At 41.3% G+C, this 16,071-nt stretch overlaps 1 pseudogene; it reads right to left on the bottom strand.

Moving 5' to 3' along the window:
* Window positions 1-11,311: 11,311 nt before the first annotated feature.
* On the bottom strand, window positions 11,312-11,428 carry LOC133382586 (5S ribosomal RNA; annotated as a pseudogene).
* Window positions 11,429-16,071: the final 4,643 nt, after the last annotated feature.

The following is a 16,071-nucleotide window of genomic DNA, read 5'->3' as shown; positions in this document are numbered from 1 at the left end:
GACTGGGTGACCTTCGGCCAGTCACTGCCTCTCAGCCTCAGAGGAAGGCAATGGTAAAACTATCTCTGAATACCATTTACCATGAAAACCCTATTCAAAGGGTTGCCATAAGTTTGGTCGACTTGAAGGCAGTCCATTTCCATTTTCAAACATGATTGCACAGAAATAAATCCCATTGAACTCAAAAAGTATGCAAATGATCAAGTTTTCTTGCAACACTGTAATGGGAAAAACCACAAGGTGAAATTCTCCCACCCCCCTGCACAAGTTTTAAAGGTACAGAAGACCTCTTGGTTGCCAGGCCCAGCCTCCAAGATGTCTTCTGTATCTTTAAAAGTTGTGCAGAGGGAAGGGAGAATTTCACCTTGTGGTTTTTCCCATTACAGTGTTGCAAGAAAACTTGCACTTGGCTGAATTTTCTCTGCTCTTAAAGATACAGAATCTTTCTCAGGCCCTGAGCCTGGCAATCCTAGATCAAGCCCACCCTCCCTTCTCCTCCCTCCTAACCCCTCCCTCTTGCCCCTCCCCTCCCCCTCACCTTCCTCCTTCCCATGGTCAGTTTTACCTATCTTAAGCATGATTGCACGGAAGTAAATACCATTGAACTCTATAAGCATGCAAATGATCAAACCTGCCCTCCCTCTTCCTTTGCCCCCTCCAATATGCTCCTTCCCCCCCCTCCTCTCCCATGGTCAGTTTTTCCTATCCTAACCATAATTGCATAGGAGTAAATCCCATTGAACTCAATAAGCATGCAAATGATCAGACCTGCTTTCCCCTCCTTCCCCTCTCCTCTCCCTTCCTCCTCCCCCCTCTTCCTTCTTCCTCCTCCCCTGCCCGCTCCAGCCCTCCCCCCCGGTCAGTTTTACCTATCCTAAGCGTGATTGCATGGGAGTAAATCACACTGAACTCAATAAACACGCAAATGATCAAACCTGTTCTTCTCCACCCCTACCCCTCCTGCCTGCTCCCATCCCCCTCCTCTCATCTGCCTTTCCTCCTCTCCCTCCTCCTCTCCCTCCTCGTCCCCTCCCCATCCCCTGTGGTCAGTTTCACCTATCCCAAGCATGATTACAGGGGAGTAAATCCCACTGAACTCAATAAGTATGCAAATGATCAATCCATTCTCAGCAAGCTTGCACAGCATTCCATTTCTTACCTCCCGGATTAAAATGCAGGGAAATTCACTAATAGGCAAAAAACCTTGCGGTTTAAGAATGTACCAATGTCAAAAAATGAGTATCTTGTAAAACATGGTACTCATCAGTTGAGCCAGGAACATGTAGAATATTTAGACAGGGAAATATCAGTTTTGGAAATCTCAAATGCTATTAACAAACTTAAACCAAATAAAACACCAGGTCTAGATGGTTATAGTGGTGCTTTCTATAAAAAATACAAGGATTTATTAACCCCTCTCTTATAGAAACTCTTTACAGATATTCAAAGGGGTGACCAAATCCCAAATTCTTGGAAAACCACACGTATTATTGTTCTGCCTAAACCAGGCAAAGATGAGGAATCAGTCGAGCCTTACAGACCGATATCCCTTATAAATATAGATGCTAAACTGTTCACTAATATTCTCGCAGATCATTTAAGCCAACTTAGCCCCAAATTATATTCACCCTGACCAAGCTGAATTCATTTGCTTCCGCTCATTAACTGACCCGGTCCGCAGGATACTGACCGCAATCTTCCACACTAATCTTAGGAAAAACCAAATGGCCTTGGTGTCATTAGATGCCACCAAGGCCTTCGACAAAGTGGAGTGGAATTTCTTATTTACTGTACTAGAACACATGAAGTTTGGTCCTATTTTCCTTCAGGTTTTGAGATCGCTATATAAGGGCACTTCTGCTTGCATCAGGGTAAATGGTAGGGATTCCAAACACTTTTACATAAACAAAGGTACAAAACAAGGTTGCCCTCTTTCATCTATTTTATTTGCCTTTGCACTTGAACTTCTTGCAAATGCAATAAGACACAACCCTCTAATAAAAGGAGTAACAGTAAATGGTCAGACCCATTTGCTCAATCTTTTTGCTGACGACATAGCTCTGATGTTGTCTAACCCAGAGGAAGCAATTCCAGCACTAATGAAAGAAATCCAGACCTACGGGAAAGTGGCAGGTCTTGAGATTAATTTTCAAAAATCAGAACTCTTATGCTTTAATATGCCTCCAGAATTGACCTAAAAATTACAAGTAATCTCCAGATTGAAGATATGCTCCAAGTCATTCAAATGTCTTGGAGTGGTAATCTCAAAAAACCTATCCAAATTAATGCAATTAAATTTTACTCCCATAATTAAAGAAATAATACATATGCTAAAAGAATGGTCCCAATTCTCCTTATCATGGCTGGGCCGGATTGCAGCAATAAAAATGTCTATTTTACCTAAATTAAACTTTTTATTTCAATCCATTCCAATACTGATTCCTAAAAACAAATTAACAATTTGGCAACGAATTATTAACAAATTTATTCACCAAGGTAAAAAGCCTAGATTAATCAAAAACACTCTTTATAGGTCCCCCAAGAAAGGCGGTCTGGGCATACCCAAACTGCAACTTTATCATGATGCATCTCACCTAAAAAGCATAATACCTCTACTGCAGGAATCTACAAACAAATCTTGGACTGGCATGGAAAGATTGGGCACCTGTTTACAAGAATCCAGAGGCCTCCCATTTGTGATTCACATGAAGAAAAAATTAGATGATATAACTAACCCATTTTTGAAAAATAATTTAACAATTTGGAAAAATTGGCACTCAAAATTAACCCCCCCGATTTCGTCTTTGACCCTATTACGACATGTGCTCTTGGGAACCTGAGTGTGTGAACTTGCCACCCTCATGTCCCATGAAACACACCTCCTTGAGAGGAGGGGATTTTTGGTAGGGATAAAACAAGTGCTTTGCCCTGAAATGTGCCTAAATGGTGTATCTATTTAACCCAAGAAATGCAGGTCCAAACCAAAATAAAGCAAAGCTTTCTTTTATTGAGAGAAAGAGTAGAAAAGCATTACAGAATTCCTTGGGTGCATGGCAGCATTAATCATTAATATCCTAACCCATTCATAACTTTAAACTAAAGAGATTAAAGGGCCCTATTACTATAAGAGGTGAATGGTAGGACTGATTACCTCTCCTATGCCCGGAATGGGCGGTTGAATACAGCTGAAGCTATGTGGAAGAGCTCTGATCCAAACCCAGGAAGGAATCTCTTGGTCTGAAGGTTTTGCACCGAGACCCAGAGTCTCCCCAGTTCTGTCCCTGCAGTCCTTGATGCGTTCCTTGAGAGCGTAGTACACGTGTGGAGCTCTGATGTTCCTCGGCCCCCCTTCTTCTTTCTCCCTTCTTTACTAGATTCAAGCCTTTTTCCTCTCTCTCCCTCCTGCCAAGGAGGGGTCTGAAAGTCTGGTGATTTTGTGTGTGTGTGTGTGTATCTGCATGTATATTTCTGACCCTGAAAACTAAGGCTCCTAACGAACAATGGGATTCACTGTGGGTGAGGGAAGTCTGCCAAAGGAAGAGATAACATTTATGCAGAACATTTATGCCATTAGTTACTTTTTGTGTCTCAACAGCTGTCCTTGTTACCCTTCGCACAAAACCTCTGGAACGCATCACCAGCCATACCATTAGGTGGGGGTGTGTGAGAGTGGGGTGTGTGTGAGAGTGTGGGGTGGGAGTATAGTTCCTGGCCTTGCACCTCCTGGGTTCCACATGAACCAAAATGGGGTTAGCCAAGCAATCATAACAACCCCTATTCTCAGTCATCCCATGTTTTAGGAAAGAAATAAATTTCAGCAGTTCAAAGACTGGGAAAAGGTGGATCTTTACCGCATTAGAGACTTTTACATAGGTAGCCATCCCAAAACATCTGACTAACTAAAATCTCAGCTCAAGGAAATTAAAACATCCTGGTTTCAACTTCACCAAATTCACCATTTCATCACACTGCCACTTATCATCCAGCAAGTGACAAGACCCCTAACCCCCTTTGAACTTTTCCTTGCTCAACCTTGGGGAAATGGCAAGGGGGCATTATCAAAAATATATAGCATATTACTAGAGACAACAGTAGGTTCCTCTATAAACCATAAAGCCCCTTGGGACAAAGACCTTAGTCAAAACATCAGTGAATCTGACTGGAATGGTATTTGGACTAGAACCCCTTTCAAATCTGTTTCTTCTAGGATCCGTGAAAATGCGCTGAAGCTGATTTTCAGATGGTACCTCACTCCCCACACCCTACATAGATTCAATAACAAGCTCTCCCCCTTGTGTTGGAGAGGGTGTGGGGAGCAAGGTACATTTTATCATATGTGGTGGTCTTGCGTACTGATTGTTCCCTTTTGGAAGTATTTAATGAAATCAACAAGATAATCAATCCCTTCATTTAGACCCATCTCTGGCTCTGCTACTTATAGCTGATGAAGCCAACAATAAAATCATACACAAAACCTTGACAAACTTTCTTCTTATAGCAGCACGACTGGTGATAGCTGCTTCCTGGAAAACACTTGACCCACATATGATTCATAAATGGTATCAGGAAATATGGAAATATAACTTTATTGTTTTTGTTAGTCAAAGTGATGGGGCATGCAAACCTCCAACCTCGCATGGTCAGATTTGGCAGTCCACATTGGGATAATTATCTGGAAAACAATTCAGGACAATAACCATTTAATATATGCTTACCTCCCTAGAGCATTATAGGTACCATAACTCCTATTGTCAACTGCACTATTTTCTCTCATTGTTGTATAAGTTATTCTTGTTTTGTATTCTGTTCTACCCAAAACCAATAAAAACATTATTAAAAAAAAGAAAAGAATGTACCTATAGCCCACAGATATTTCTATCAAACTTTAAAAAGCAGGGGAATTGGGCAGCTATAGTGAATGCACCAGTGGAGTGGGACACCTGACCTCTCTGAGATACTGTACTGCCCTACAAATTTGTCAAAATGCAAACACAATTTGGGTTGGTCTTTCACAGTCCAATCCACTTGCTGTGTAACTTAAACTGCAAGGTTTTTTTGCCTATTAGTGAATTTTACACAATTGTTAAAAATTCAGATGCTTGGTCCTCTTTTGTATCTGGTCAGAGAATGTCTCATAATTTGTAATGTCCTAAGTCTTGCAGCAGCAGCAAGAATTGCTGGGAATTTAGTACATCATCATAACCTATGACATAATTGCAGCCATTCAAGCAAGCAGATAGGTTGATGCAAAGTTCACAGCAACTTCTTTGGATCAGGGTGCCAAAAACGCCCTTGCCCGCATCTGTTGCCTAGCACAGAGGGAAGATATTGGATCTTGCCCTCTGTGGTGTATGAGAGAGAGGTACGTGTAACATTAGTACGGTCCATAGCAGGTCTAACTTTATTAGGCCCTACACAATTGCTCCCTCTTTTACTCAGCAGCTATACTTAACTATATAATACTATTCCTCAAGCTGCTGTATGAATATCAGTTTGTCTTGTGGGATTTTCTTTGTTTTTCACTAGAATCCCAAGATCTACAAAATGCATGCACTTGTAATAAAAGAATTCTGATCCCAGGAATTAATTTTGGATACCATTATTGAAATGAGCTCACAATCCTTCCATACAAAAATCCACTTCTGGTTATTCCCCCTCATCCATTGTTCATATCAACAGTGTAATTGAGTGGGAGAGTAATTTTGTTGTTGCAATTGTTAAACAATTGGAAGTCAACAATTCTTGCCAATCTACTTTGAATCACCCAGAGATTTACCAGTAGATACTGATCTACCGTCTGCCCACTGCTGAATTAGGCTGCTGCACAAGTGTCTGGATAGATAAGACCTTGTATCACTCATAAAAGAGCCCTGTTTAGTTGAGTGCTGCTCATTACAAATCAGGTGACTGGAGGGAGGAAACTGAGTGATGCACTAGGTTTGCAATGAAAAGAAAGACTACTATAGACAAATATACTTTTTAAATCTGGCATCCTAGAGAATTCTCCAGTTTGGACCACAAATGAGCACTGTGAAGGTGGAAATGAATCAGATGTGCTTAAACTAGTGTGGTGCAAAACCTATTATCCAGTTTCATCCCCAGCTGTCCACACTTCCTGATGCTGAAATAAAAACACCTATGGGTGGAGTTGCTTCATGACATCTTTCCCTGACCTGTGAGGACACCTAGAAAGGCTGCAGCATGTAGACCACTGGAGATATGATTTGAAGAATGAAAGATCAAGGCGTGAAACAGACACTCCATGGCCACCTTGAAAGTAAAGCAAGCACACACACACACACACACACACACACACACCCCAACCTACACACACCCCAACCTACACACACCCCAACCTACACAAGAAATTCATTGAAATCTTCTCTCCTTTCAATCATTTTCAAGTGCAATTTCTATCATTAATTGATGGAGAATGGCTGGGAAAAATGAAAGAAATTTTCAGCACACCACTAGTTCATACGGACATAGTGAATGCTTTTGACTTCCAACAACCTGGTAATGACATTAGAATCCCAATCTGGCAACCTGTACAAAGCTAGGCACTGCTTTTCAGCACTCACCACCAAGTCTTTCTTCCAAAAGCAACAGAACCTTACCTTTGTTGCACGTTCAGATTTTGTGGAAGTGAACAGGGAGACTAGCTATCTTTCAGGCAGCCTTGAGACACTTTAAAAGTATCTACTTCTTCACCAGTGTAAGAATCTGAATTGCTTCTCATAAAACTGTAGAAACTGTAACATATCTTGTGGAACGAGTACAGAGTGTGTAAAACTGGCAGTAAAGAAGATGAATGCAAAAATGGAGAGGTGATAGGACTGGAAGTGTCAAAGATGAGATTCTCAGCTTTGATGGGATCGGTAAGCAAGAGCTTACTCACAAGTGAGTAAGCTCTTGCTAGCCAATCTCATCAAAGTTGAGAAGTTTACTTTACTGGCAAGTTTCCAAATGTGTCCTGCTTGACTTACAGCTTCTGTGGCAAGCTTGTCTACACTTGAACACCTAAGAATGGTCAGATGCTTCTAAAATATTGTACATATTCTCATCGAAACAAAGTGACACAATGTCTGTGGCAGCAGTGGGGAACCAACCTGTGAGCCAATCTTGGCCCATCAGGAGGTCCGAGTTGGGCCACGAGGCCATTTTTCCCAAATCATGCTCACCTGACCATCAGTTGTTGTCACTTGTGATGTCATCTGATGGCTGGGTGGGAGAATAGGATTAACTCCTGTGTTGGCTGCACGTGCCAGTTTTCAACCAGTAACAAGGGGATGCAGCTGAACTGGGCAGGATTGAATCCCCTGCTTATCAGCTGATAAATAGGAGATTAAAACCTGCTAAGTTCTGCAGGATTCCATGCTTCAGAATCCCCTGCTACTATGAATGGGGAGAGACTTCAAAGTTTCTGAATTCAAAGTACCTGACATCATTGTGATGCCAAATCTGGCCAGTGATAAGGATCTGGCCTGTGGAGCCAAAAACATTTTCCACAACCGGGCTATGTAACTGTTCAAAGAGTTGCAAAAATATCCACTTTATGTTATAGATGACTGTGTGCAATCAACCTCACTACACATGCAGAGCTATGAAAAACCCTGCTTGTATAGGATATCCAAGTGGCCATTTGAACTCCAAAATCAGGGCAATCATGTTGTTATGGCAATTAAGGGGAAATTATGGGAAGAGACATGCTTACTGTTGTGCTGGTTCCAGTCTGTCTCCACCTCTGTTTTCTGAAAACAGGGGCACATGACACTAGTCAGACTCCATCCCTTTTTACTCTAAAACCTGGTTGGATTAGCTCAGCAGAGACAGTAATTGGCCCAACTCTTTGCTGCGGGCAGTCCTGAAAGATCTGAAGTTAACAGTGGGGAAGAGAGGTGTGTCCAGCCAAGGGCAGAGTCGCTTCAAAATGCAGCCAGAAAAATAATTCTTGCTGCTTTTGAAGCACTTAGTGTGCCCACAGCCTAGATGTGATGCAGAGCTCTCTGTCTCCTACCCCTGCTTTTGCCCCAATAAAGAACAATCATGGAAGTCTATGATCAGGTGCAGATGAATGGCACGTGGAGGCACTGTTAAGTCCTTTCCCTTCCTATTTGTTAATCAAAATACATTTTAATCCAAGTTGCTCCTGATTGCAGCCTTTCAAGACTGCTTTGAAAAGAAAGAAAGAAAGAAAGAAAGAAAGAAAGAAAGAAAGAAAGAAAGAAAGAAAGAAAGAAAGAAAGAAAGAAAGAAAGAACAGACATTGGCCTGTTGAGTTTGGTCCCTACTCTAGCATCATGCACATGAAGGAATATGTAGACTGGCCACTCTGATAGAGCCATATATATTTGTAATATATTTCTTCTGGCAATTGTTTAGAAATAAGGTTTCAGATGATTAAAGCAGAAACTGCAGCAACCAAGGAGTAAATCTCTTCTAAATTTTATTTAATTTGCTTTTTGAAAAAACCCTCGATTAGCAGAGTGATTCTGTCAGTAGGGTTGCCAGGTCCATGGCCTGATCCTGATCCTGTATCTTTAGGAGAAGAGAAGGTCAGCCAAGTGCAGGTGTTCTTGCAACTCTGTAATGGGAAAAACCACAAGGCAGAATTCTCCCTTCCCCCTGCACAACTTTTAAAGATACAGAAGACCTCTAGGAGGCCAGGCCTGGAAACCAAGAGGTCTTCTGTATCTTTAAAAGTTGTGCAGGGGGAAGGGAAAATTCTACCTTGTGGTTTTTCTCATTACAGAGTTGCAAGAACACTTGCACTTGGCTGACTTTTTCTTCTCCTAAAGATACAGGATCAGTCTCAGGCCAAGAACCTGGCAACCCTATTCTATCAGTCATGAGTTATAGGCTCATGGGCACAGAATCTCAACTGAATTCACCTGCACTAATGAATTTACACCAGTCTTGAACCACCAGTTGATAGTACCAGTCTAACTCATATGTCAATGGGATATTACCACTGCAAGAAGAAAATGTGGTTGCAGTCATGGCATGACAGGATGGTGTGGAGCACCAATCAATGTGCAGTTTAGCGGAGTGCTACTCAGATGCCAGGATGATGTCAGCAGCGGGCAGCAGTGTAGCACAGGCTGGACAGTCCACAGGCTGGATAGCCTGGCTTCCCTACACCGAGCATTGCTGCTGTTTACTGAGGCGGGATGGTCGAGGTGTGGGGAGCTTGTGGCAGTGCGGGTGTGGCAGCAGGAGCATTGGACTGGCCCCAGAGGAAGCTGCTTTATATTGAGGCAGACCATCAGCCCGTCTAGCTTAGGGTAGAGATACGCTTACTGGTGTGCCAGTTCCAGTCTGTCTCCACCTCTGTTTTCTGAAAATGGGGCCACACAGTGTTAGTTAAATTCTGCCCCTTTTACTCTAAAACCTGGTCGGATCAACCCCAGTGCTTTTTTTTTTTTTTAATCAGCTTCAGGCACATTTTGCAACTGATTGGTAGATCAACTTGTTGCCCTCCAGGTGTTGCCAAGGAAACACTTTACTGTAGGTTCCGGCAGAGACAGTGATTAGCCCACATTTTGCTGTGGACGGTCCTGAAATATCTGAAGTCAGCATTGGGGAAGCCGAAGCCAAAGTTGCTTCAAAGTGCAGCAAAAAATCCCATTCTCGCTGCTTTTGAAGAGACTAGTGTGCCCACAGCCTTAGTATTGTCCAAGCTGATATACAGCTGCTTTCAAGCTTCACCGTGCTGTCCACTGCTGCTTGCAATCACAAAAACTGGCTCCTCATCAGTTGCCCAGTAGTTACAGGGCCTGCAACAAATCCCATAGGCTGCAGTCCACTCAGTCCCTGTGCTTTACTACAAATTCTTGGTTTAGGGATAAAGTATAAATGTTGATCAGTCCTATGTGAAACTGGAGAGGTTTTGAGTGCGCGCAACTGGTCTAAGAATTTATGTAATAGCATCAGTTAGTAATGCCACACATGCCTCGATTCAGGAAAGCAATCTTCAGAATGTCTCACAGTGCTTATGTTAAATGTCAGTTTAGTAGAGTGCGACAAAGAGAGAAATATCCCACTCTACAGCAATGTGGCTTCACTCGGAACCCATTTAATCATACCAAGCTCGTGCAAGATCACAGCACACCTCCAGAAAATACAGCTTTCATAAATTTCTCTCCTCATTCTACAAATCATTCTCAAATCAAAATGTTTTGTGTTTGTTCCTTACAACTGACTTGGCTGACAACTTAAAAAAAAATCCCTGTCAGAAGTGCAATCTGTCTGAGTTTCTGTTTAGTTCCTTTTTATGGTTAGGCCCAGGGTTGTTTGTACTAGGTGCCTTTAAAGTTGATTTGAGGACAAAGAACGAAAAGGGATTAGTCCTCCTGTCGTTTTGTTTGTGGGCACTGATTCAGTGACATTACTCAGGGCCCCTATATGTTCTACACACAGAGCAGCAAGCAAAGTGTTCTGATTTGAGGGGTAGATTGGTGTGGGTATTGGAAACTTCCTGTACCCAAAAACCTCCATAGTCACCTGCCAAGTTGCTTTTGCTTCTTGGGAGAGGGAAAGCTTGAAAGTGAGAGGAAGTCTTCTTATTCTTGCCCAGCATGCCTTTTACCCTTCTCCTGTCTGACCTTTCTGACTCCACTCCAAAGAGGTGCAGTGCTCTTGAACCTTTCCCCGGCTCAGCTGCTCCCTGCTATGCAGGCAGACTGCATAGCTGAGATCCCCTGGCAATTTCAAGTGATTCCAGACTATGCTGTGCCATTTTCTCCCACTTCTAACGCTGCCAGCCTTAGAGTGGGGTGGGGATACCAGGAACTGCTGCGTATCATCACTGCTCCTTCCTGCAACAATGAAGATAAACATTACTAATGCCACCACTGCTCACTGCTGCCATGGATCTCCTCTGAGTATGACTAAGTATGACTTAGATGAGTGAGTGAGAGACTGTGTAACATGCATACTATTATTGTGTGCTGCTTGCCGCTTAAACAGGGAGTGCTTGTGTACATAATGTAACACTGCAGTCCAGTAAGAATCTGTAGAAAAGAGGTTCACAAAGACAGTAAGCAAATAATGGTGATGATGATGGATAAATGAAAAAAATCATGTGGGTGTGGACAAAATGACTCTAACTGCACACTGAGTGTGTATGACTAATTAATTTGTGGCATGCACATTAGTGTGTATGAGGAAAGCAGATACATGAAGACAATATAATAATTTGTTGTTATATGTCTTCAAGTTGATTACAATTTATGACGACCCTATGAATCTTGTTTTGGATATATTCATAGGGTTTTCATGGTCAGAGGTGGTTTACCATTGCCTTCCTCTGAGCCTACGGCACCCGGTATTCCCAGGCAGTCTCCCATCCAAGTACTAACCAGGCCTGACCCTGCTTAGCTTCTCAGATCAGATGAGATTGGGTGTGTTCAGGGTAATTATTATTGGTTTGTGTGTGTGTCAAGTAATTTTTAATTTTTTTATTATTATTAATCTAATAATAATAAAAATTAAAAATTACATGACACACACACAAACCAATAATAATAATTATTAATAAAAGGCTAAATCATACAAAAATAAAGCAAAGTCACACAGATTACACACAGTAACCCATAAGCAAAGTCCTCAGCCCTAGAACTTTGAGGGGGAGGGGAATAACCCTGCACTCTGTCAAACAGAACAAGAACACTTGAAACAGTAGCAAATAGAGTCAAAACAGATTGAAACTACTGCTAATGATAATGACTGGAATTAAATGGAAAAGGGATGATGATTGAAAAGGGATGATGATTGGAAGAGGATGAGCAAGGGAGGGACACCTCCAAAGTCCACCAGAACTCTTTCTAACATTTGCTGTGATAGAGCAGAAATTACAAAGGAGCAAGGAGCAATGGAGATAAAACACATATCCCATGTCCCTCAATAGGGTACACTTTTAGCAACAAATAGAGTAAAAACGTTTCACTTCAGGCTACTAGCTCCAAATTGCAGATTATAGTTGTATATGTATTGTACTTTGAAAATCTACCGAGAGACACTCCCAGAAAAGATTACGTCTAGCTGTGATGACACCATCAAAATGGCAGCTACACTATAGGCTTTATCTGTAAATGTCTAAGAACTACTCAGTCAATTTTAATGTGCAAACTGTCACTGGAAAGGTAATTGAATTTTCTAAAACAAACATTAGTAGTAACTATGCTGTAAATGTTATACATTTTAGTTTACTTGCATGACAACATAAAATATAGGTAATTATGTTTTATTTTTGTTTAAAATACAAACTACTACAGATACGAGCATAAAGCCCTGCAATTTATTGTTGCTGAGTTCTGTAGTTTTTTATAGCAGTATCACACAAACATGGACATTTGCATGGTCACTCTATTTTCTGATAGTTCAGTAATCAACATTTCTTGAGCAATGGCCTTCACAGGCACACAGAAGTTTACATCAGAGCCCACTCTTAACATAATATCTAGTGCATCTTTCCTTGCACTTGCAGGTTACTAATTCTTGACAGCATATGCTTACATCCAGAAGTATCATTCAGTCAGGTTTATATGTTAAATCATCACTTTTCCCCCAACCCCAGTTGCAAGGATCCTGTAGCTGGTCAAGAAATGTCTCCAGATGTTGTACTGAAAAATATTTCTTTTTAAGTGTTGAAACAATGCATCTGTTGTTGATGGGGCATTTTCTATGGTTGGTTCATCGGTGTAAAAAGCAGTCTTCTGCCCTCATTAACATTTTCTGAAGTACTGAAATGGAAGGAGGAAAATTTTTGTTCTAGCACAAATAGGTAAAATAATGACAAAAGAAACAGAGATGAACACCTGGCAAACACAGCTTTGTGAACTAATTTTCTCCTTTTGTTTCAGCCCTGTATTATATCTGTCTAATGACTCATTTACTCACCACCTCTATAAAACAGTGCTTTTGAATTACACTGTAGGTCTTTTATTATTCTTTTTAAAAGTTTCTTTTCCTTTTTCATTCATATCCCCAGCTGGCTGGTGTGAAGTCATTCATTGATTAACACTGTCACAGGCAAGAGGATTTGAATTGCCCTTTATACTATATTGCTCAATATCCTATTGTCTTGTTGGGGAAAAAATCATCTCACACTTCAGGTTATTGCCTAAAGGAGTTGGCATATAACATGGCTCCTGATTAGAAATGCCCAGGTTTGCATTAAATACAGAATTGTTAAAACCACCCCGTTTAAAAGCCAAAGCACCAGATTAATACATGTTAGGAAAAGTTATCTGCTTAATTGTCTGGTAGAATCTGCAGCCTTCATTTACAAGAAATGAGGAATATTCATCATCATAGAGTAGACGTGCTATTTAAGGTCTGCAGTTTTCCTGTAGGGAAGAGTGGGGATGGGAGTGGGGGTGGGAGACTGAAAATGTAGAGATGGCAGTGGGGGAGCCATAATACTGAAAATGCTAATGTTGTTTCATTAAATGAATTGTGGAGACTGAGATAAAATCAGCATCTTCAAAGTATCATTTCTTTAAATACCTTGTGCTCAAGATTCCCCTCTAGGCAACTTTTCATCTTTCTTCATTTAAAAAATAGCATTACATTTTATTAAAGTGTCCCAATTAAGCTGGTAACTTGCTTCAAAGAACATGCAGGCTTAGGGGAATACGTTAAACATTAACATTGATGGGAGAGTTGCCTATAAACCCAATTTTTTATTTTTAAAAAAACAGCATCTTTCCAACTGGTTCAATTTGGCTCACTTCAGGCATTCCTCCTAACCTGATTGATACTTATGTTGGGAAATGGCATATAAATGCTCAGTTTTAAGGTCAAGCATCATGTAAAGTTGACAGGTTTGGTTTAAAACTTTTCTGCCTCACTTTGAAATGCAATAAAGAGCAGTTGTATTTGCTATCCAGAGCATTTCTTTTGGATCAGCGTCCTACAGAAATTCTAGGTTGAATTCAAGCCTGGCTGTAAAACTATTGAATTTGGTATGGATTTAGCATGGGAGGCAGTATACATTATGAATTGCTATAGCTAAAGGCATTTTCATATTTGGCAATCCATTTATTGACAAGGTCTAAACAATTTTGAAGCAGTCTGGTTTTGAAATATTTCATGTAGGGTTGCCAGGTTCAGGGTCTGAGACTGATCCTGTATCTTTAGGAGAAGAGAAAGTCAGCCTAGTGCAGGTGTGATTGCAACACTGTAATGGGAAAAACCACAAGGTGGAATTCTCCCACCCCCCTGCACAAGTTTTAAAGGTACAGAAGACCTCTTGGTTGCCAGGCCCAGCCTCCAAGAGGTCTTCTGCATCTTTAAAAGTTGTTCAGGGGGAAGGGAGAATTCCACCTTGTGGTTTTTCCCATTACAGTGTTGCAAGAACACCTGCACTTGGCTGACTTTTTCTTCTCCTAAAGATACAGGATCAGTCTCAGGCCCTGAACCTGGCAACCCTATATCATATATGTAAATAAAATATCTGGGGGGCAAATAGGTCCCAATTTTGGGAACTTCATAATAGTAGCAGGAAGAGAAGTTATTAGAAGTCCTGCCTTGATGGATGGCTAATGGTCCCTACAATATCAGAAAGCTCAGCCCTAAAGCTTGCAGGTGGCTGTAATACTGCCCATCAGGGTCTGAATTTCCATGCCACCCTAGGATTGGCTGTGCAGTCCCCTTCTCCAATGAGAAAACACCATGTGAGTCAAATTTGTGTACTTTCGGTAGGTGCAACTTCGAGTCCCTCCAATGTTTAGACTAGAGGGAGCCTGTGACACTTTAAAAGGAGCCCCACCATTCTGAACCATTACAAAGGGGTTTTAACTTGACTGATAATGATGGAAATATTTCCTTCCAAAACTAGCTTAAAGAGCATAATAAGACACCTCTAAGAGCATTCCTCTCCAACCCTGACCAAGGGTATTATGCCTTTTGGCAAGTCCACAGGTCAGTACTACCCAATCAGGATATGGTGTAAATAAGAGTTGTTGTTGTCGTAAAACTCTATTTATTTATTTATTTTGCAGGCAGGCATGTTTCTGAACTCTGGGGAGAAAACAAACCATATGAGGCCTATGGGACTTGCCAAACTCCTATAGTGCTGGTTTCAGAGAGGAACATTTGTAGCTGGATAGATGGGGGATTTATTATTTTTCTGGGATTGTGAGAATAACTGATAGTGACAGTGCATAAAAGACATACAACCTGTGCTTTGCAAATAAAAATAAACTATTTTAAGAAAATTGTTAGAAGCCTGCTGAAGAGACAACTGATCAGCCAGCTCATATATCCTGAGAACCCTTTTAGGACTACAAATTAATGAGATGGATTATGTTCTTACCAAGAAAGCATTATGGAGCAATGAAATATATTCTGAAGACTTCAGTGTATGGTTCAGTGGAGTTCTGACTCAATCCAGTTGAGTTCCAGTTTTGGAAAAATGGCGGGGTATAAATAAAGATAATAATAATAATAATAATAATAATCAGTTTGCATGTTATGTTAAACATGTGTTGTTTTATGACAATGAAAATTGTCTACCCCATGGGGGTGATTCAGGGGGTGATTTTTGTTGGGACTGCAATACAGGAAGAAAAGGCTGAAACTTCCTCCCTGCATGCTGTAATCCCACAACTGGTTGAGCTCCTATAATGGCTATTTTAAAGGGGAGAATGTCACGTAAAGACAATTTGTGTGCTTCACACAACATGACATTTGGCCCGTAGATGCTGTTGCCTGGACTGCAGGAGTCACAGCCTGGTGGAGCAGAGGAAGGGCTGTAGCTCAGGAGCAGAAGACATACTTGGCATGTAAAAGGTCTCAGGTTCAGTCTGTGGAATTTCCACACATGGCTGGGACATAAGCATAAGTTTATTTTTCAGTAGCTATGAAAGGATGTGTTTTGTAGTCTTCACAGTCAGGAGCAGTAACAAATGGCATGGTGGGATAGTGGCACTCTCCTGATCTCTGGTCAGTCTCATCACTGCCACTTACTGGGAGACAGAGGGGGGTGGGCAAGGTGACAGTGACGTTGGTGTGGTGCAAGTGCAGCAGCAGGAACACCAGATTGTTTTGCACCTTACCGACCTCACT

This window comes from Rhineura floridana, chromosome 3, assembly GCF_030035675.1.
Source record: "Rhineura floridana isolate rRhiFlo1 chromosome 3, rRhiFlo1.hap2, whole genome shotgun sequence".
Classification (NCBI taxonomy): domain Eukaryota; kingdom Metazoa; phylum Chordata; class Lepidosauria; order Squamata; family Rhineuridae; genus Rhineura; species Rhineura floridana.
Note: the sequence above shows the minus strand (reverse complement) of the source record. Positions and strands in the feature narration are given on the sequence as shown.